Genomic DNA, 9,444 nt, shown 5'->3' with positions numbered 1-9,444 from the left:
TCTCTTTTTGTTTGATAGTTGATAGTTAGAGCCGATGTCTGAGACAGGAAGCTTGAAAAGCTTAATTCACAGCCACATATTCTTGTACAATTCCAATCAAATGACCCAAAGTATATTTAAAATTTTAAAGTTTTGTGGCATCTCCATCCCATTAAAACCTACTAAACCTTCATACTATTTTATCCTGTTTATGTGTGAAGTTTAATTTCCAAAGAAAAGCATTGATGGGATTTCTATTCAGAAAAGTACAATTAATTATTTATGTTTGTTTTCAAGTCTAAGATCCCTTAAATATTCATTTAGAAACTTTATTTAGACAATAGAAGAATTTAATACTACAGAAGACCATTTTAACCTGGAAATAAAGTTAAAATCCTGATGTCATCTCTCTAAATTCTGACTTTTTGTTTCTAAATTCTGACAAAAAGGCCGGTTTTAACAATTTTGTCCTAAAAAAAAAAAGGAAAAAGAAAAGGGCAAAGATGAGAAGAATATTATTAGAGGAGACACTTTCTAGAAACATTGCTGCAATCCACACCTCTATGATGGGCAAAGGAGCAATTATACATGGAAATGCTCGAAACAGTTGACCAGAAAGGCATTTATGAAATGAAACATTAGGGCATCTGCAAATCCAAATCAGTTTAAATAAGTGAGCAGCCTAATTAACTTAAAATTCCCACTTAGTATCTCAAAAATCCTTTTTCTTTAAAGTACAATAGGACAGCGCAATCATTTCCATATCAAATAAGTCTCTTATTTAATCACTTCCTCTGCTTCATCTGTCCACACTCACTGTCAAGATTGTCAAAATTGATGACTGTTTTTGAACAGTCGTTCAAAGCAAAGTACGATTGTAAATGTGAACGACAGTCTCCAAGAGACAACCTGCAATGGAACAACATCCTGTGGGTGCTTGGCTTTAGATGGAGAGGTCCTGGTCGGTCGACGAACTTCTAGTGATTTCTCCATAATATGTACGTCAGGAGCAGGATGAAGCCAACCGTCAGGGCTGCAATCAGAAACTGATGGATAAAAAGGACTTTCTCAACAGTGTGGATCCTCTCCTCCATGGCACTGGTGTAGTAGTACTCATACACCCAAGTCCCAAAGCTCCACAAGGACTTACCAGCATCCACCAGGGACGTGGTGGAGTAGGGGAAGAGGTTCATCTGCAGATCACAAAGGCTCTGTAAGTGATTTAAAGAAAAACATTAAACTAATATTTCAACTTGTTTTTAACCCTTTAACAGCCATTGATAAAGCAAATTTCTCAGAGATAACAATGAATTTTATTGAGAATGTGTGGAAATAAACCTGCCCGAGCCATGGGCATGTTATCCCACCACTGTTTCAAATTTAGATTATTTCACTATTGTTACTTCATTAACTGTCATCTCAACCATTTGTTATAAAAAAACACTGTTTCTTATTATTTTTGTCAAAAAGAAAAGATAAAAAAATCCACTTTTCTCTTGCTTTTTTCCTCAGTGTGAGCTTTAAAGGGGTGAGTCTGGTAATTCCTGGAAAGCAACGAAAAACCATCAGTGACTTATTCTGAACTTGGGGGCGTGCACTAACACAGCATCCAATGAAAATTCAAAGTTTTAGAGGAGCTTACGAAGGGTGGGCGGAGCCTGACCTGCAGTTGACCAATCAGACAACGCTGGGCTTTTTTGGGAGGAATGCTTCTGATTTTGCTGGAATATCATAAATATTATATTTTCTACCGACTAATTCAACCAATACTAAATCGTGGAACTTTACACAAGAAGTGCTCTTTATAAGCGCCTAAAATAAAGCATAAGTTCAAACAAAATGAAAGAAATACAATGAACTCATTACTGACATTGAAAGAAATGAGTTGTTGGAAGCTGCTAACAATTTTCCAGATGACCTGGGAGAGAAAGTTTAAGAATACAGTCTGAGAATGATTCAGGCCTGTTTCTGAAGTCACGTAAAACATCCACTGATCTTATTGAAACAAGAAGTAATTAAATTGTGGATAAAATATTAAATTGATACAAATCAGTTATTTTTTGTGGCCCATTGAGGACAAGAGGCTCACTTACACAGACATGTTTTCTTTCTTTTCTTTTTTTTTTTTTAATTTTTATAAAAGTTTTGGAAAGTGTGTTTATGTTTGACACAAATTGTGTTTGGGGAGTCACAGAAAACACTCTGCTATCAAAACAAAACAAGTGAATAAATGGACATATACAATACATAGTCCAAACTAAACAAGCCCCAGTTACAGCTGCCTGTCATACTCAGTTGATGAAACATTGTTTTAGAGTCAAGCTTTATCAAGTTGTTTTCATTACTGAAAAATATGTCTATAAAATTGTCCATCAAATAAAATGTCTAGAGATTAAAGTCATGTTTTCAGCTACATTTTATTAACAGTTTCAAATACTTAGTTTACTGTCGAGTGTGAACAAATGTTATAAATTTAAACATCAGAGGCACATTAAATAACCTGTAAAACATGCTGGAGGTCAAGACCTTGTTGTCTGTGATCAAAAGCATTTTTGAAAAGATGTGAATCTTAAAACCTTGATGTTTAGAAACTAGATGTGAAAAAACACAGTGGTGGATTATAAGCAACATGATAATGTTGTAATGCAGACCTTAAAAACCTTGAAAAACCTGCCTGACTTGAGAGGCTCAAAGTTATAGAAAGGCAAAGCCCCATTTTTGCCTCATCGGCAAAACCAGTTTGAGCCATCCATACATTACAGGAAGTAGCAGGAAGCTGTTTTGACTGACTTTAAAGGTGGAGACGACACTCTGAATCTATGGTGTTGTTTCTCTAGATTTTTTGTCTGTATTTGAGCTCCAGAGAGATCAAGGTTTGAGCTTAAATAAGAAGCAAACACTGCAGAGGAGAAACAAGCAGCTAAATTCAGACTTACAGTTTGTTTAGTATAGAAGAAAACGTCTCTCCACCTGCCAGACTGCCACGCAGGTGAGCTGTTTCCTGGACTGAATCGGAGCTCCACCTGTGATGGAGGCAGGGCAGGTGGGAGGACAGAAGCATTTTCATTCATCTCTTTAACAGTTTACAGCCTCACTGGAACATGACTGACATGTTTTACCACGAGTTCACTCCGAAGTGTCAGATTTTTCTCATCACTCTTGTCCTTTTGACTTCTGGCTGCAGAAATTCTTTCATTGCCACTTATTGATAATTTGATGGTGTTTATTTGATGTTGTGGTTTAAAAATATCTTCTTCTGTTAAGTGTGATGTTGTTGATGTTTGTCGCTTATACAAATACATTTTAACACTGCTTTGAAGGCTGTTTCCTTTGTCTCAGTGAGCCACAAACATAAAAGTCTGAGCCCACAGGCTGATTATCAGTGATGGTGGAGCATGTCAGCTTACTTTGTTATCAGAAAGCAGACTAACTCATCCTAGTGTTGGACAATGACTAAAGTGGTCTAAAACTCGCAATTTAATTTCTATTATTTCTTTTAAAGTTTGTTTGCTTCCTGCACCCCGCTGCAATGCTTTTAATGTTTTATGTAAAGCAGTTTGAATTGTCTTGTACATGAAATGTGCTATTGTGGAAGAAATTATGCTGCTTATGCTTATATACTCATATAGTAATCACACTTGTAATCATTTCCTTTATTCATTTATTGTTAATAATCCATTTATATTACATTCACATATTGGGTGTTCCTATTTTCACATTGATTGCTTGTTCTCTTATTTCATTTTAGTACAGGCTGGTACATCTTGGGGTAGATTGCACCCCCTTTGAGATAGCATGGGTTGTTTATGATCCCAGCCTGCACCAGTTCTTAGATTAACGCTTCTCCTCTGAGGAACTGGGGGAGAGATGGCTCTGATTAGTCTCCTGTCCTGAGCTTATCAGCTCTGGGGCTGACCTTCACAGGAAACAGAGAAGCATAAAAACTTGTCTTTACTTTTTTCATCAGAGTCCTCTACTGACTTCACGTGAGTCAGACGACTGCTCTCATACTTGCATGTAATCCTGTCTTAAAATTTATTCTGCCTTAACAAATTTTGTTATACTTTTACTCACTCCAGATTCTTGGTAATTTTTCTACAATAGCTATACAAATTAATTTGCCTTGCATTGCAATGCTCAATGCTATGGTTTTCTTTTTCTGTTCAATAAACCTTATTTTATACAAAACTTTATGTAATTGGAGGCTAAAAAAAAAGCTGGATGTCAAATTAATATCATGATTATTATCCGGCACATTTTATAATAATTGTGTCTCACTGCTTCTATTTTGTTTCATTGATTGATGTGGTATGATTTACTAAATTCATCTACAGTCTAAAATATGAGCAGCACAATACCTGAGAAGTGAAGAGTGGGGCCTGTGCTCATATCGTATTTAATTAAAACATTTCACTGTATCTTTTTTTAAAGGTACAGTGTGTAAGAATTACTGACATCTAGTGGTAAAGATGGGTATAGCTCAGTTGTGAATGTACGGTGGCTCTCAGTGGCCAGAATTCTTCCAGATGTAAACATGTTTTCATGTGAGCGGATCCAGTGGCCTCAGATGCAGCGATGACTGCACTACAGGAAACTACTTCTTCTACGTCTTCTTCTATGGTGTGATGTATCTAGGATCAGGTGATGTGGAAAAATGTCCCTCATGTGTTACTTATCCCAAACTATGGTGGCTGAGAGGCAATAAACTTAAAATTTACATTAAGAAATTCATATACATATATATATATATATATATATATATATATATGCAAACTAATTCAGTCTTTATAAAAGACGTTTGGAAATTTGAAAATAAAATTTACATTTTAGGAAACAAATTTTTCAAAATATTAAAAAGAATGCAGAGACAAATCTAGAAGTGACAAAACACAAATATATATTCCGAAACAAATAAATAAAAGATTGCTCGTAAGGGAAAGGGATTGTCTTTAATACTGGAAGTGATGCAGCAATGACCTCATCCTGTAGTTCAAACAAATGATTTGTAGTTCAGTTACAGGCAGGAAGTCAGCAGCGGTTCTTGCACAGAATGTGTTTCATGAAGTTGTTGATGACTCCACAAAAAGGACAAAACATTGTTCTGTTTTTATTCAGCAACCTCCCCTCCACCAGTTACATAATTATCAAGTTTGATAGTCAGTTTGATTAGTCATACAAACTGGCTTTTCGACTAATTTAACCAGGTTAAAAGGGTCAGTTATCTCTTAATTTTTTTCCCTTTCTCTTTTATTGTCCCAGTGAATATTAAAATCACTCATTATGATTATTACCTCTTTACTAGGACTGCAAGACTTCAAAAGTAACTTCAACTTATCATAAAATTCACAGCTGAGGCTCTTTGATAGATGCAAATAACCTTGAAGCTCACTTTCATCTGAAGTTCTATATTCACTCCCACACATTCAAGTGCAATTTATTCCGGTTATATAATCTGTGAACATTTAAGATCGCCTCTTCCATCCCGCCCATATCTATGTGAGCCTCAGGTGAAGAACTCACCAACCAGGTTTCTGTAAATCCAATAACATCACTGGATTTTTTTCAACAAATGGTGCATTTGTTCTCTAGCTCAGTGGGAAGGTTGCTTTAGATGACATATCAGCCTGGACAGAAGGACAGATGGATGGATGGAACAGGTTATTATCTTGACTCCTGTTGACTTTTTGTAATCTGGCGTCATTTCAAATTATTCTTGAGTATTTTTATAATTCATTTTAATTATTTTTTATTGATTTATTCACTCGTGTTTTTACTAAAAACTCCACAAAGTCATATGTGTGGTAATTCTATGAAAACGACTTCCTGCTGTCAGACTGTGATGAAAAAAGGAAGAACTTTGTAATGTGGATGAAACACAAATTACTCTTTAATCATGTCAGAGAACAGAAGTAAAAGTCAGCAAAAATGAAGCTTTAACTTCAACAGTTATTAGTCAAACATATTCCCTTATTATTTCTGTAACAGTAGTGGTTCGGCAGAGTTAAACAGACAGTCCTGCACACAGTTCACTGGTTTTCACAGTTTAACCTGCAGGGAAGATGATGAACTAATGAAATTAGACCAACTTTAAACACAGACAGGAGAAGAGTTGGGGAAAAAAACTCTAATAAACACATTTTCTTCTTTTACACAAAACATCAGAGGACATTAAATAAATACATGAACCCGCGATCCTTCTCAGCATGAAGCATTAACATAAAACACAAAGAGATGATTAGTTGTCAGTGTTTGAGGTGTTTGTGCTTGTTAAACAGGCGTCTTTAAAACCTTCTTCATTGATCAGCTGATGTCAGACGGGAAGCTTAAAGATTAATTCCAGTCTGACCACAGCCACACATTCCCGCCCAACACAATCCACACTCACATGACCTAAAGAACATGTTAAATTTTAAAGTTCTGTGGCATCTCCATCCCTTTAAAACCTACTAAACCTTTATACCATTTTATCCTGTTCATATGTGAAGTTTAATTTCTGAAAGAAAGCATCGATGGGAATCCCAATCAGAGGAGCACAATTAATTATTCAGGTTTGTTTTCATGTCCAATAACCCCTAAAAATTCATTTTAGAAACTTTATTCAGATAATAGAAGAACTTAATACTACAGAAGACAATTTAAACCATTAAAACAAAAGGGAAAAATCCTAATGTAATATTTCTAATTTCTGATGAAAGGACCTGTTTTAACAATTCTCTCCTAAAAAACAAGAGAAAAGAAAAAAAGAGCAAAGATGAGTAGGACCAGAAGAACACGATGTGAGGAGACACTTCCTAGGAAAACAGCAGCAATCCACACCTCTTTGATGGGGAGACGAGCGATTACATACATATTCCTACTTGAAATGTTTTAGCAGGTGTGTGTTTTATGCTACTTTTGGTGTAAAATGGTGTAAGCCTGCATTTGGAGATGAAATAACCTGTTCTTCCATTATCAATGTAAAAATAGGCTTAAACTGTAACCCTAATTTATATTGGACTTTTTGGGTGATAAGTCAGTTATAATGGTGATACAAGTCAGCAGACACAGAGACATAAATGAGTTCTAGAAAAAAAAAAGATGATTAAATTGTTAGCATGAGAGAAAACTGACCTGGTAATAATTCTAATGTCTTGATATTTTAAAACATAAGTTAGTAATGAGCAGAGATGTACTTGCCGACGTTTTCTGCTTTTCAGAAAAACTCATCACACTTCCTCTCCTCCACCTGTCTAGATGTTAGAATTAATGGCATTGTTTCTGAACCGTCGTTCAAGTGTAGCAAAGCATTTAAAGTGCGAACAACGTGAACGGTTTAACAATGAAAACACAGCAACACACAGACAAAGCGCTCACTAGCCAAAGACAAGTTTTCAGGGATTCCATGTCCTCATGGTAAGGGTGGCCGCTGGTGATCCTGACTTCATCTGGTGCATCCCAATTGATGTTGTAGCATGAGGGACAATATCAGGAAGCTTCTCTGGAGTGCAAGAGACAACCTACAATGAAACAGCATCCTGTGGGTGTTTGGCCTTGGATGGAGGGGTCCAGTGAACTTTCAGTGTTTTCTCCAGAGTATGTAGGTCAGGAGCAGGAGGAGGCCAGCAGACAGTCCTGCAATCACAAACTGATGGATGGAGAGGACATTCTCCAGAGTGTGGATCCTCTCCTCCATAGCACTGGTGTGGAAGTAGTCATAGATGCCAGCCCCGATGCTCCACAAGGCCCACACAGCATCAACCACCAGAGGCATGATGAAGAGGGGAGGGAGGATCAGCTGTAGAAGATTTCAAGACAAACATCAGACTCATATTTCAACATGTTTTTAAGGTATTTTAAATGCTCTTTTAGAGGTTGTTCATTCCTGAAAAGCAATAAAAAGTGTTGATGACACATTCTGAACTTGGGGGCATGCACTTCCACGTTATAGTTTTAGAGGAGCTAAAGCAGGAGTGGAAGACAGAGCTTGATCAGGCCACTGAAGGTGACCAAGCAGTCCAAACTGGGCTTTTTGGGAGGAATATATATATATAAACATACAAATAGATGTATATCTTTATAGAAATGTTTGTATATATGAATTTTCATGAAATATTAACATGTGTTTGTTTTGTATATTAAGTGATAATTAGAATATCAAATAACATAAATAAAATAATGGGTAAAAACATGCAAATGTGCAAGTGAGGCAAAATATTGTTTAAACCTATGTTTCTCAAAGAAATTTTTGATAATTTATAATGTTTTTTAAAAGGATAGTTCATTAAATGTAAACATATTGATAATTAATTTCTTTGTACTATAACAAAATGTAAATTTTGGAGTTTTGTGTGAGTTTAGCACTCCTGATCAACAGCATGAGCTTGCTTTTGGACATGGATTGATTCAATCCTTAATTCAGTACATGGCCCAAACAGGACTTCTAATTATCGAGGTTTTGTTGTGTTTGATTAGGAACAACCTTTCAGGAATTAGCGGTAGAATTGGGTGCATCTTATCACACACTGTTTCAGCTTGTTATGTTTTCAAGAATTAATATGGAGAAAGCTGAAAAACTTTGGACTCCAAAGCGAATGACAATCTTACCTACCAGTCTAAAAAGTCTAACATGCTGAGCATTTATGCCACTTTTGAACTCCAGGCGTGACAACGTTAGATACTGTCTGTGACTACAGTGACTACATTATCCAGTAATGATTAGCATTAGCTACACGCTACACAAGCGGAACCCAATTGTATTGAAAGCTACTAACAGTGTAAAACATGCAGTTGCTTGAGCACAAAAACCAAATATGAAAATACATTAAATCGGGCGCGTTGTTAATAAACTTAATAACAGAAACCTCTGGCTAACCTCTGGCTAACAGGATTCAATTAGCTAGCTCTGATTTTCATGGAACGTCAAAACTTACAGCACGAGACACTTATGACATCAACAAGGACCGGGCAGTCCCTGCACCATCCCAAAATTGTACACTTCCCTATCACATCTTCAAATTACATTTACAGCTTTATGTCTCTGGGAAAGATTGAAATTCAATCTGCTGTGAACCATCTACTTCCGGGTGTTTCTCCATCAACGTTCCCCTCTCAACAGAGGAACGGATGGAAAACTTAGCATTTGAACATTGTTGCTAATTATCCATATTTTAGGCCATAAAATATTCCTCACGGTCATTTATTTTCAGTAATGACATCGGTGGAGAAATTCGGCTGCCCAAATTATTTTTGTCAAGATGGTTTTAATTTCATTGGTGTTATATCCGATCGTTTCCGACGTATGTACTTATGCCAAGAGTAAAACATGTTGAACTTCTTCTAAAGTTATCAGAATTTTGATATAGTATTGACATAGCAGGTGTCATTTAATTCTATTGCCCTTAAAATAGCTGGTACATGCCTTAACATGGGTTGGCCCATCTCACCGGGCACTGCAGAGAAAGAGAAAACAGGACATATTTACAGAAG

The 9,444-nt window shown here is 36.2% G+C and overlaps 1 long non-coding RNA gene across 1 annotated transcript; it reads right to left on the bottom strand.

The window, feature by feature from the left end:
- Positions 1–5,844: 5,844 nt before the first annotated feature.
- On the bottom strand, positions 5,845–9,063 carry LOC121633908. The gene is made up of 2 exons (XR_006009139.1): positions 8,889–9,063; positions 5,845–7,753 (listed from the first exon to the last, which is right to left on the bottom strand). It is a non-coding gene; the product is annotated as an uncharacterized LOC121633908 (long non-coding RNA).
- Positions 9,064–9,444: the final 381 nt, after the last annotated feature.

Source organism: Melanotaenia boesemani, chromosome 2 (assembly GCF_017639745.1).
Source record: "Melanotaenia boesemani isolate fMelBoe1 chromosome 2, fMelBoe1.pri, whole genome shotgun sequence".
Classification (NCBI taxonomy): Eukaryota; Metazoa; Chordata; class Actinopteri; order Atheriniformes; family Melanotaeniidae; genus Melanotaenia; species Melanotaenia boesemani.
This window is presented reverse-complemented; position numbering and strand designations above follow the sequence as displayed.